Raw genomic sequence first — 10,843 nt, 5'->3', positions numbered from 1 at the left:
TGTTTAGTCTGGTGTTATTGGTCGAACTGTAGTGCCTTTGTGGATGGGGGGGGACGTTTTCCCGAGTTCTTCTTTTCACAGGCTCGGCCCTTAAAGCAAAGCTGACCATCCAAGGGAGTCCCTCTTTAGTACTACCTACCACATTAATCAAAAAGAGTTGGACGTCATGTAAACGATAGTTCTAAGGATGGATCAAGTGACACCTCTGGCGTTAAAGTGATGTAGGAAGGTATTTTGTGCTAGTTTTCTGTAGTGAGTTGATCACATTTGAATATGTACTACCATACTTATGTTAAGTGTTTTTCTTCCAATGCATTTTAACTGGGCAGACATATCATTTGGGTCCTGGGAGGGTTGTGGGGGGTGTTAATCCAAATTTCTTCCTAGAATTCTTTCACACAGCTTCGTGTAAAGCAGCATTTAAAGATCCAAATGGCTAGCATTGAGGTTTGGGGAGCAAGGAATCAACCGGGTGGTCCACATCTTTCGGGTGTCCGTTTTGACTTCTGGTGTAGAGATTCCTCGGTGTCTACAAGGGTCTAGCAAGTGGCGGGCCACGTTTTGGGAAGTCGACTCGTATTCTCCCAGGGAGTGTGGTAATGGTCACCTTTAGATTGACACATTCTATGTCATGGAGTATGAAGTTGCATTTGGGGGTTTCTGGGGTCAGGGGACTGCTTAATTGTGACTTTTCCAGATTATTATGTGACCCAACCGTTCAATGAAAGAACAACTAGAGGTCCACGTCTACCCCGGTGTGTCTTAAGGAGAAACGGTGACGCAGAGGCCAGTGGTATTTTAAAGTTTTTTGTGTGGAAAGTTAATGATTTGGTATTTCTCCAAATTCGGATATTTTCATTGTATATTAGCAACTGTTAATACAATTTGATACTGTAATTGTCTTGGTTGGTTACTGTTTGGGTTTGTATGTGTGGGTGGGAATGGTGGAAGGCTTGTTTTCCCTTCTGCATTTTTCAGTGTGCTGTGTCCTGCGTTTTCAATACTCAAGACCAACAGGAACACCCCTAACTCATTGTATGTAAAGGTTTTCTATCACTTCAAAATGCCTCGCAAGGTCTCAAGTAAGGTCACTTACAAATGTGTTAACATTTCCCTTTTAAATATTTCATTAGTATAACATTTGGCAACGCATAAATTGAACTCCCTTTGCAAATTAGTTAATGTTTTGTATTGATGCAACAGAGCTATCTGTAAAGGATTCATAATTGGTAATAAATGCATAGCTTATTGTGATTGAAGACATTTTTGTTATGCATTTGTTCTTTGGGGGAATCTTGTCTGGGGGGCTTTTCTTGTGCTTTTTCCAGGTATGTCTTAGCTTGGTGCTTTTAGAGCATGGAAGTGACCTGGGCTTGATGGCAGCTCTTACATGGTGGAAAGTGAAGGTTTCAGATAAGTTCAATCCAGCTCATATCCGTGTCTGAATATGGGGGAAAATCAAGATATGGAACATGGCTGTCTGAATGGGCATTATTGCGGCCTCAGTTATTCTTGAATAGAGAAGCATCTACCTAGCAATGCAACGTCTCAGCACTACTTGTGATATGTAGAAGTTGCACTGCTGTGCTTTCCCTATGGGTGCAAATCTCTTCTGTTCCAACAGGAAGATTTGGTGGAAACCCTTAATTTTATGTCGACTATAAAGCATACTTTGGCTATGTGGGTAACATGTGGGTTCTGGTGAGGGTGGGTATAGGGGTGTTGGTTGTCTGCTTTTGATCTTGCAGAATTGCAAAAGCCCTACCGGAGAATGCCATCTACCAGTGACGTGACCACAGGAATCGCACCGTCCTTTGACCTCGTCTCAACACAGGCAGGACAGTTTGAGCACGTTTGTTACATTCAAGGCCATTTCTAGCTTTACCTATTAGATCTCCTCAGCTACCAGCTCTTGTGCAACTGTTCAAGGACACAGTCAGTTGTATCATAGTAGCTTTTGAACTGTATAGCATTTGGTTTAATTATTTTGCAGCAGTCGCGCAACTGTGTGACAGCTTTCCCAAATGAAGGTAGCTGAGGAACACTGCGCAACTGTGCAGCTGTAATTTGAACTGAGTGCAGCGCAAATGTGTTGCTTTTGGATTGGTATTTGTTGGGCTTGGGAGGGGAATTATGCACTTTTTCTCTACAGAAATCAGTGAGCCTGGCGCAAGCACGTATGATGTCTTCTAACCTGGAACATGTAGGAAGGTGTTTACCTCTTTCACTATTCATTTAAGACCCCTGTCATGTTTTAGTTTGATTCAATGGACATCTTGAACTGGATTTCTGTTAATAACCATAGTCAAGCAATGCTTTTAGCTGCATATACCTCACCCCCTTTGGCCCAGAGCCCTACAGCTTTGCATCTTTAACTAAGTTAAGAAACGTCATGTAGGTGTTGTGAGTACTGTGGTGGGAGAATGTTTGTGTCGACACCTCTTCGTTTCAGATCATTCTCTCGTTTCACTGTCCGCTACGATTGCGCCTCCTGCATCTGAATGTATCAGCCGCCGGGAACTGTCAGCAAATGAGTGTGCCCCCTGAATGAAGTACCTACCATCTCTCCCTCTATTGGCTTGAGCTTAAAGTCAGCCCCGCCCGATGTTCTTCACCGTCTCCTCTCCCTCTGTGCTCTGTTTGTTCCTTTCCTTTCCCCCTTTTGGTTTCTCAGGTGACTATTTCTCAATCTGAAGTAAAATGGTCTTGAATTGGCATCTGATCCGCCCCGTAACTGCGTAATGGAACACTGAGAACCCAGTCACTTTCAGATGAAGAGCCACAAGCTTGTCTTGCTGCTAATTGAGCATCTCTTCAGTTTCTTGTTTACTAAGTTAAGTCATTTTGGTTCCCATTTAACTTTGAACACACTATGGCTGTGTAATTCAACCCTTTGTCTGCATGCACAACAGCTCTACATAACATAAGATTTTTAAAAATGCATAACCTAAATGTTCCATGTAGCTATTGCGTAAAATGGGCACATTCCAGTAGTTTGGGTGGACGCAAGGAGGGTGGGGGGCAACATTTCTTTCTTCCTTTCAGATGTCTCTTGAGTCAACTTCTGTTTCTACGGCGCACTGGGACAGCTCACAGCTGCAGAGTCACAGGAAGTTGGTCTGTCTTGGTTTGATCCAGTTCTGGGAAGTTGAGTGTCAGTGTGGAAACTGTCTGGGTGCGGTTTGTACTGTTTCGGTCAGTCACAGTAAATGTCCAAGGATGTCAATTTCAGAGAATATCAGGTTTTGCGTTGAGGGGAGTGGGGGGGTGGTAATTGTCTCTTACAGCTTCAAATTTAAGCGGTTGATCCTCGCAAGTTTGACTAACCTCTGAATCTGGACCAGTGTCAGTAATCTAGTTTCATGTATCATGGCTGAACTTGGTAATGTTGTGGAATATTTCTTATGGCATTTAGTGCACCAATGTAGTGTCTTTTTGGGGGGGGGGTAGACCTTTAATTTTCCTCTAGTTTCAGGCACGCGACGAAGCTAAAGTCCTCTGGTTCGTGTAGAGCAGCAGGTAGTAAGGGTTTTTCTTTTCCTGGGAGAACAAACCATTTGGTTTTTGTTCCTCCAGGTTTTGCTTTTTGTCCTTACGCAACAAAAAAAGCAAAAGACTCCGGTGGTGGCACTCCTGATTCCTCAGGATGGGGTTCAATTCCCTGCGAAGTCTTTGCTTTTTTCAACCTGCTGCTGAGCCAGGGAATAGTTAAACCGGGGAACCTAGGTACTTTAAGTTTTAGTGCGATTTTAAATTAAAGTATTGAATAATCTGTCGTTTATAGATGGGTTAGCTGACAACGTCAATGTGGCCAAAGTTGTGATTCTGGATGGCCAGGTGCTACTAACAATGACAATCTGCCATGTCTGACTCATAAGTGACTTATTTCTTCTTGATACCACGTCTTGTTTTGACTGATGTAATGTCAATGCTAGTATGACAAATTTGCTTGCTAACCCACTAACGATGTATTTGAGACTAGTGCAAATGTAATTGTTTTCAATTTAACATTGGAGACTAAATATATTCGACATGTCAACAATCTAAGCCAACCTAGTCTGGTTTGCCCCGTAGTTGCGCATGGGTTAGTTACGTTGCTGAACAATCAACCTGTCTTGAGGCTGTTAACCCATTAAATCCCGACTTGTTCCCAGACATGAAAATATCCATATCTTGTGTCATTAGTAAGCCTTTGAAATAATCAATCATACTTTGTTTTCATGGAAAAGTAGGTAAAAATTGTGTTATGGTTGGTCACAATTGTGACGTGGGATAATGTGATGTATACTGAATTAACATATGCAGTAATGAAAATGCTTATATCCCAGCCCAGTTATTAACACATGTAAAACTCACTGGCAGTCCCCAGCATTGCTACTAGAATGCCCCATCACATTCTAGTGGGACTATTTTGACATATTGAAAACCTTTTATACAACACTGATATGAATACTGAGAGCAAAAACAAATCAACGTATTTCAACATTGTTACTTTAGTGCAACATGTATTAACATTAGTATTGTAACATTTGAACTTGTGCAACATTCATTTTAACATTGTCATTGTGACATTTTAGTGCAACATTCACTAACTTTATAGCAGTTGTTATTCATTCACATTGAACATAAAGGTAACATTTAGGTTAGGTAGCCTGTAGAACATGCATTCAAGTAGAGGCCTACACTGAACAAAATAATAGAAATATATTTTTGTATTACAGTATCTGACAGATCGTAGTTCAAAATAGTAATGCACAAACTAATCGTGCACATGGTTCTAAAGCCTACCTCTATTTATATACATTATTTTGAACTACGATCAGTCAGATACTGTAATACAGTATGTCTTGACTCAATTGATCCTCTGTTCCAAAAACATTTCAGTCATTGTCTTTTTCAAATTTTTTTGTTGACTTCGTCCTAGAGTCCATTGTACTGCTTCTCCTCACACTTTATTGACTTATTTGCTTTTTCAGCCCTTTTTCATTCTCTCATCTCCTTTTCTGTCCATGGGGCGGCAGCATAGCCTAGTGGTTAGCGCGTTGGACTTGTAACTGAAAGGTTGCAAGATCGAATCCCTGAGCTGAGAAGGTACAAATCTGTCGTTCTGCCCCTGAACAAGGCAGTTAACCCACTGTTCCTAGGCAGTCATTGAAAATAAGAATTTGTTCTTAACTGACTTGCCTAGTTAAATAAAGGTAAAATAAAACAACCATCTTGAAGCACTCAATGTGGATAGGTGGTGCGTTTGTCACAACGACGACGTCTATGGAACCGGTGCATCGTGTTGATTGGCCAGTGAGAAGCTTGTTATATCTTGCCTGATCTTCAATAGTAGCCAGTAGCTCTCCTGTGGTTTCGTGCCAAACTTTTGCATAATAGACTGCCACTATCCATGAGAAGGGGAGCAGGAGCAAGATATGACAAAGCTCACTGGCCAATCAACACAATGCACCTCCCATAACATCTCTGTAAAATAAATGTTTTTTTACGAGTGCACTGTTGAGACCATGCAAAGATGGGCCACCACTTAGACCCGATGGAGATATGGTATCTTGAAACCTGTAGGTTGTGAAGTTCAACACCACCCATGTGCTCATTGTATCGTTTGTGGGACTTTGTAGAAGGCACGTCGCTCCTTGTTCTCTCTCTTGACAAGAGGTCTCACTGTATTTCTCCATGTTTGTTGCCACTGACAATGTTATTGTCTTTCTAACAGACCAGCAACTTATCGCCTTGGGTCAGAACCAGAGGTTCCCTAGACTAACTTCATGAAGTCCTTCTGTGGCTTGAATGGGACATCAAACAGATGATTTTGCCTCATCGTACCAGAGCTCCCATATCCTCTTGTCATTTCATCGAGGAGTGCCATGAAGGAACTTGCAACCTTGAGGCACCTGGAATTGCTCTGCAACACCAAGAACGACACTGGGTCCATGACCCAACCCAGTTTCAGGAAGGAAAGTGAGGGGTAGGTCATCACTGAACGTTGTTCCTGATCAGTTTGCATAAGTTCAGCATGTACATTCAACAGCCTGACTGGCAAATGGCCTGTCTCCCCCTGAGTCCATATCTGACCCATCACAATCTGAGGGATAACTACAATGTTGCACGCCTTGTCTGAGCAGTCACCTAGATTCAACATATCCAGAACTTGACTCAAAGTGAAACTAAGAGAACAGAGTAGGATGATGAGTAGAACAATAACTGTATACCTAGATGCACAGTTATCCCGCCGGTCACTGTTGTTGCCGTCAACATGTTTACTCATTCTATGACCACACTGAACAAAGTTGAGTAATTGCAAATGCATATCAATACTAGACACCTTAAAGATGACGTGTACCGAAAATATTTGTCCTATCTGAATGTTAACATACTTTACTAACCTTTTGTTTGGACGCTTTAATGCAGCCATCGTCTTCTCATGGTGCAACCAGGAAGTAAACGGCTCTGGTCATGTGACAATTTACACTAAACATGTGACACTGTACATATTTCATACCCTTATTTCAATATTTGCAGGAAATGCATTGATATATCATTCAGTAAAGCTTTTAGAGCCTTATAACAGGAAACGATTTTTACGGTTACTATTGTGACTGATGGGATTAAATAGGTTAATAGGGTCTGAATATCCTGTAAAAGTCATGGAATTTTTAAATGGATGTTTTCCAGTCCTGGGAAAGGATCAAATCCCTAAAGTTTTGGAGAAGTTGTAGAAATTAAGTTCATAATTCATAACTAAGTGTAATTTAGGCTTTTTGTACAAATAAAAATCAACATATCGGCCAGGATCAGAATGCCACTTTAACTCGTCGGTGTTTGCGCTCATTGCCTGCATGTGTGCAAGACGAGTGGGCGGTTGCTCAAGGAGAGGAAGACAGTCGGACATTGCAGCAACAGGTAGGCCTAGCCTGTAAAATATGATAGAGGACAGGCTAATGACTAATTACGTAGCCAATTCAGAAATATTGTACCCTGTAGTTAACTGTTTAGCTATTATTAGCATGTATTAATGTTTGCGTCATGTCTGAAACTGTTCCATTGACACTCGAATAAGGCCATGTGAAGTTAATAATAAAGAACTTCTTAAATGAGTCATTTAAACAATTCTTTGATTCACATTGCCATTGTATTAGCTGAGATTTGGTTCAATCGGGGTGATGTGAATAAAAATATCAACATTGTAGATACTTCCTGTTTATTTGGTCATTGGACTTCAACTCAATAGCCTGCAAAGTAAGCACTTCTAAGGTAGCTAAGATAAACATGACTGGACTAGAAAAGGTACATTTCTTGACTTTGATTATGCTTCAGCTGCATATTTAAGCATTAAGGCCAAAGGGTGTGGTATATGGCCAAAATACCACAGCTAAGGGCTGTTTAAGCACTACGCAACACCGTTAGCGGTGGTATATTGGCCATATACCACAACCCCCCCATGCCTTACAGTATTATAAACTGTAACAATGTAATTAGAAGTACAAATAAATGTTTTGTCATAACTGGTACAGGGTTTAGAATACAACTGCTTTCAGCCAATCAGGGCAAGAACCACCCAATTCATAAATATTTATAGCCAGTTGATCTTTGAATTACATTTTTTCGAAGGGCAATTTATTTGGTTGCAATGTTATACATCAAGGGTGGTCAACTAGGGCGGTGGCGGTAATGATATTTTGTAAGCCGGTTAATGTCATGCAGAAGACTACCGGTCTGATAGTAATTGACCATTACTAAACACGTTTAGCATCTCCAGGCCTCCACACGTGCGAGCCTTTGGAACATCTACATTTTATAAAAGTCGACTAAATCAATTTAATATCCACATCACAATAAATGAATTTATTTTAGGCAGGTCTAAAGAAGCATATGAGCAGAATATGAGTTGGCCTACTGTATGTTATCTGGCCGTGCCATAGACTGTAATTTTATTTAACTAGGCAAGTTGGTTAAGAACAAATTCTTATTTACAATGGGTAGGCTTGTTCATTTAACAGACAATATATTCTGATGTCCTGTACTATTTTATTATAATGAACAAAAATATACATGCAACAATTTAAGATTTTACTGAGTTAGAGTTCATATAACAAAATCAGTCAATTGAAGTAAGTTAATTAGTCCCTAATCTATGGATTTCACATGACTGGGAATACAGATATGCATCTGTTAGTCACATACCTTAAACGTAGGGGTGTGGATCAGAGAATCAGTCAGGGTCTGTTATGACCACCATTTGCCTCATGCACAGGTCCTTCGCATCGAGTTGATCAGGCTGATTGTGGAATGTTGTCCCACTTCTCTTCAATGGCAGTGCAAAGTTGCTGGATATTAGAGGGAACTGGAACACGCTGTTGTACACGTCATCCAGTGAATCCCAAACATGCTCAATGTGTGACATGTCTGAGTATGCAGGCCATGAAGAACTGGGACATTTTCAGCTTCCAGGAATTGTGACACGGGGCTGTGCATTATCATTATCATGTGATGGCGGTGGATAAGTGGCATGACAATGGGCCTCATCACAGTATCATTGTGCATTCAACTTACCTTCGCTAAAATGCAATTGTTGTCCGTAGCTTATGCTTGCCCATACCATAACCACACTGCCACCATGGGGCACTTTGTTCACAATGTTGGCATTAGCAAACCGCTCACCCACATGACACATACACATTTTTTAAAATGTATTTAACCTTTTATTTAACCAGGTAGGCTAGTTGAGAACAAGTTCTCATTTGCAACTGCGACCTTGCCAAGATAAAGCAAAGCAGTTCGACACATACAACAACACAGTTGCACATGGAATAAACAAACATACAGTAGAAAAAGTCAATATACAGCATGTGCAAATGAGGTAGGATAAGGGAGGTAAGGCAATAAATAGGCCATGGTGGCAAAGTAATTACAATATAGCAATTAAAACGCTGGAATGGTAGATGTGCAAGTAGATATACTGGGATGCAAAGGAGCAAGATAAATACAGTATGGGGATGAGGTAGTTGGATGGGCTTTGTACAGGTGCAGTGATCTGTGAGCTAGTGCTTAAAGCTGTTGAGGGAGATATGAGTCTCCAGCTTCAGTGATTTTACTATTTAAATTTTTTTGCAGTTTGTTCCAGTCATTGGCAGCAGAGAATTGGAGACTCCCCAGCACAAGGTGCACCTGTGTACTGATCATGCGTTTTAGTCATATTGATATCTTGGCAAAGGAGAAATACTCACTAACATGGATGTAAACTAATTTGTGCACAGAATTGTAGAGCAGCTTTGTGTATTAAATTTATGGGCTCTTATATTTCATGTTGCGTTTTATATTTTTGTTCAGTGTGTTATCTTTATTAAAAGAAGAGTAGAATAAAATGGAAAGGATATTTTTTCCCATTCCTGAGGTGAGTGCGTATATGAAGTGTTGAAAGTGATCATTTGAAACAGGTCCTATTAGGCTACGCTAGAGTTTTTCTTGCAACTTTAGTTGAGTGATTAACCTTAATGTCTTAAATTAAAACATATATGGGCTGCATTGATTTGAAAGTCGCAATAAAAACTTGTGCTTTGTTCCTTTGCGTCAGGCTGCACATGCTGTTGTCAAGTGATCATATTTTCACACGTCAAACTATTCTAAATTGAATCTGGTCTTTACTAATAAGTACAATTAGTTTTAATTTGGAGTGGTCAATTATCACATGGGCAGGAACGGGGGCAAAAAGACGTGTCATCTGTAGCCTATGCACTCAAAAAGTGACTGGAGGCTGCTTTCCCACCTGTTTCAAATCAAATTTTATTTGTCATATACACACGTTATAGCGGGTGTAGTGAAATGCTTGTTTCTAGCTCCAACAGTGCAATAGTATCAAACAATACACACAAGCTGAAAGAATGGAATTAATGAATATATATAAATATTAGGAAGAGCAATGTTGGAGTGACTGACTAGAATGCATTGTGTATAAACATGTGAAATTAATCAACCAAAAAATATGTAAGCATTAATGAAGTGACAGGTGTTCCCTTATTAAAGTGGCCAGTGATTTAAAGTCTGTATATGGGGCAGCAGCCTCTAAGGTACAGGGTTACTTAACCGGGTGGAAGCTGCTGAGTGATGGCTATTTAAGTCTGATGGCCTTGTTTGGTTTTTCAATTTTGCCAGTAGACGACTCTGGTTATTTCACTCACTCAGACACTGTTTGAGGAGCATGCAGCCTCTCGCTGCGCAACGGGTGATATTCTGCCCAAATTCTGTATGCCAGGGTCTCTCCAACACTGTTCCAGCAGGAAACCAAGTGAAATCTGTTTGGGAACATCAACATTGATGTTTTCACCATGAAACATGTCATTAAACTGACAGCCCTTCTGTGTGTGCTTGAGAAGGGAATGAAGAGAGGGGGTAGGAGATGGAAACTCATTGGTGAGCTATTCTGTAGCTAATGGTAATGTCAGCCTATTAATTATGAAAATATAAAAAATTCCCTATTACTAGGCTAATCAAATACAAACTCCCTATAATTGTAGGATAACTAAGCTGCGCTGCACAACCAATGAACCAACTGCTAGGCCTACACTTTCTCTCCCAGACTCCTAGATGGGGAGTTTGGCGCGTAGCATAAGGTAACCAGTCCATCCAGTATCGATGATTATACAGTCCACACTCAAAGGTGATTCATGTTTTTCTGACGTGCATAATGTGGTAGGCTATGTATTTTATAATGGCAGAATCATTATTTTATTTTTTTACTTCTTACAGCTCTTTAAGGATAGGGGGCAGTATTGACAATTTTGGATAAAAATATGTGCCCATATTAAACTGCCTCCTACTCAAACTCAGAAGCTAGGATATG

Source organism: Salmo trutta, chromosome 13 (assembly GCF_901001165.1).
Source record: "Salmo trutta chromosome 13, fSalTru1.1, whole genome shotgun sequence".
In the NCBI taxonomy this organism is placed as follows: domain Eukaryota; kingdom Metazoa; phylum Chordata; class Actinopteri; order Salmoniformes; family Salmonidae; genus Salmo; species Salmo trutta.
The sequence above is the reverse complement of the archived record's forward strand: the minus strand, read 5'-3'. Positions refer to the sequence as shown.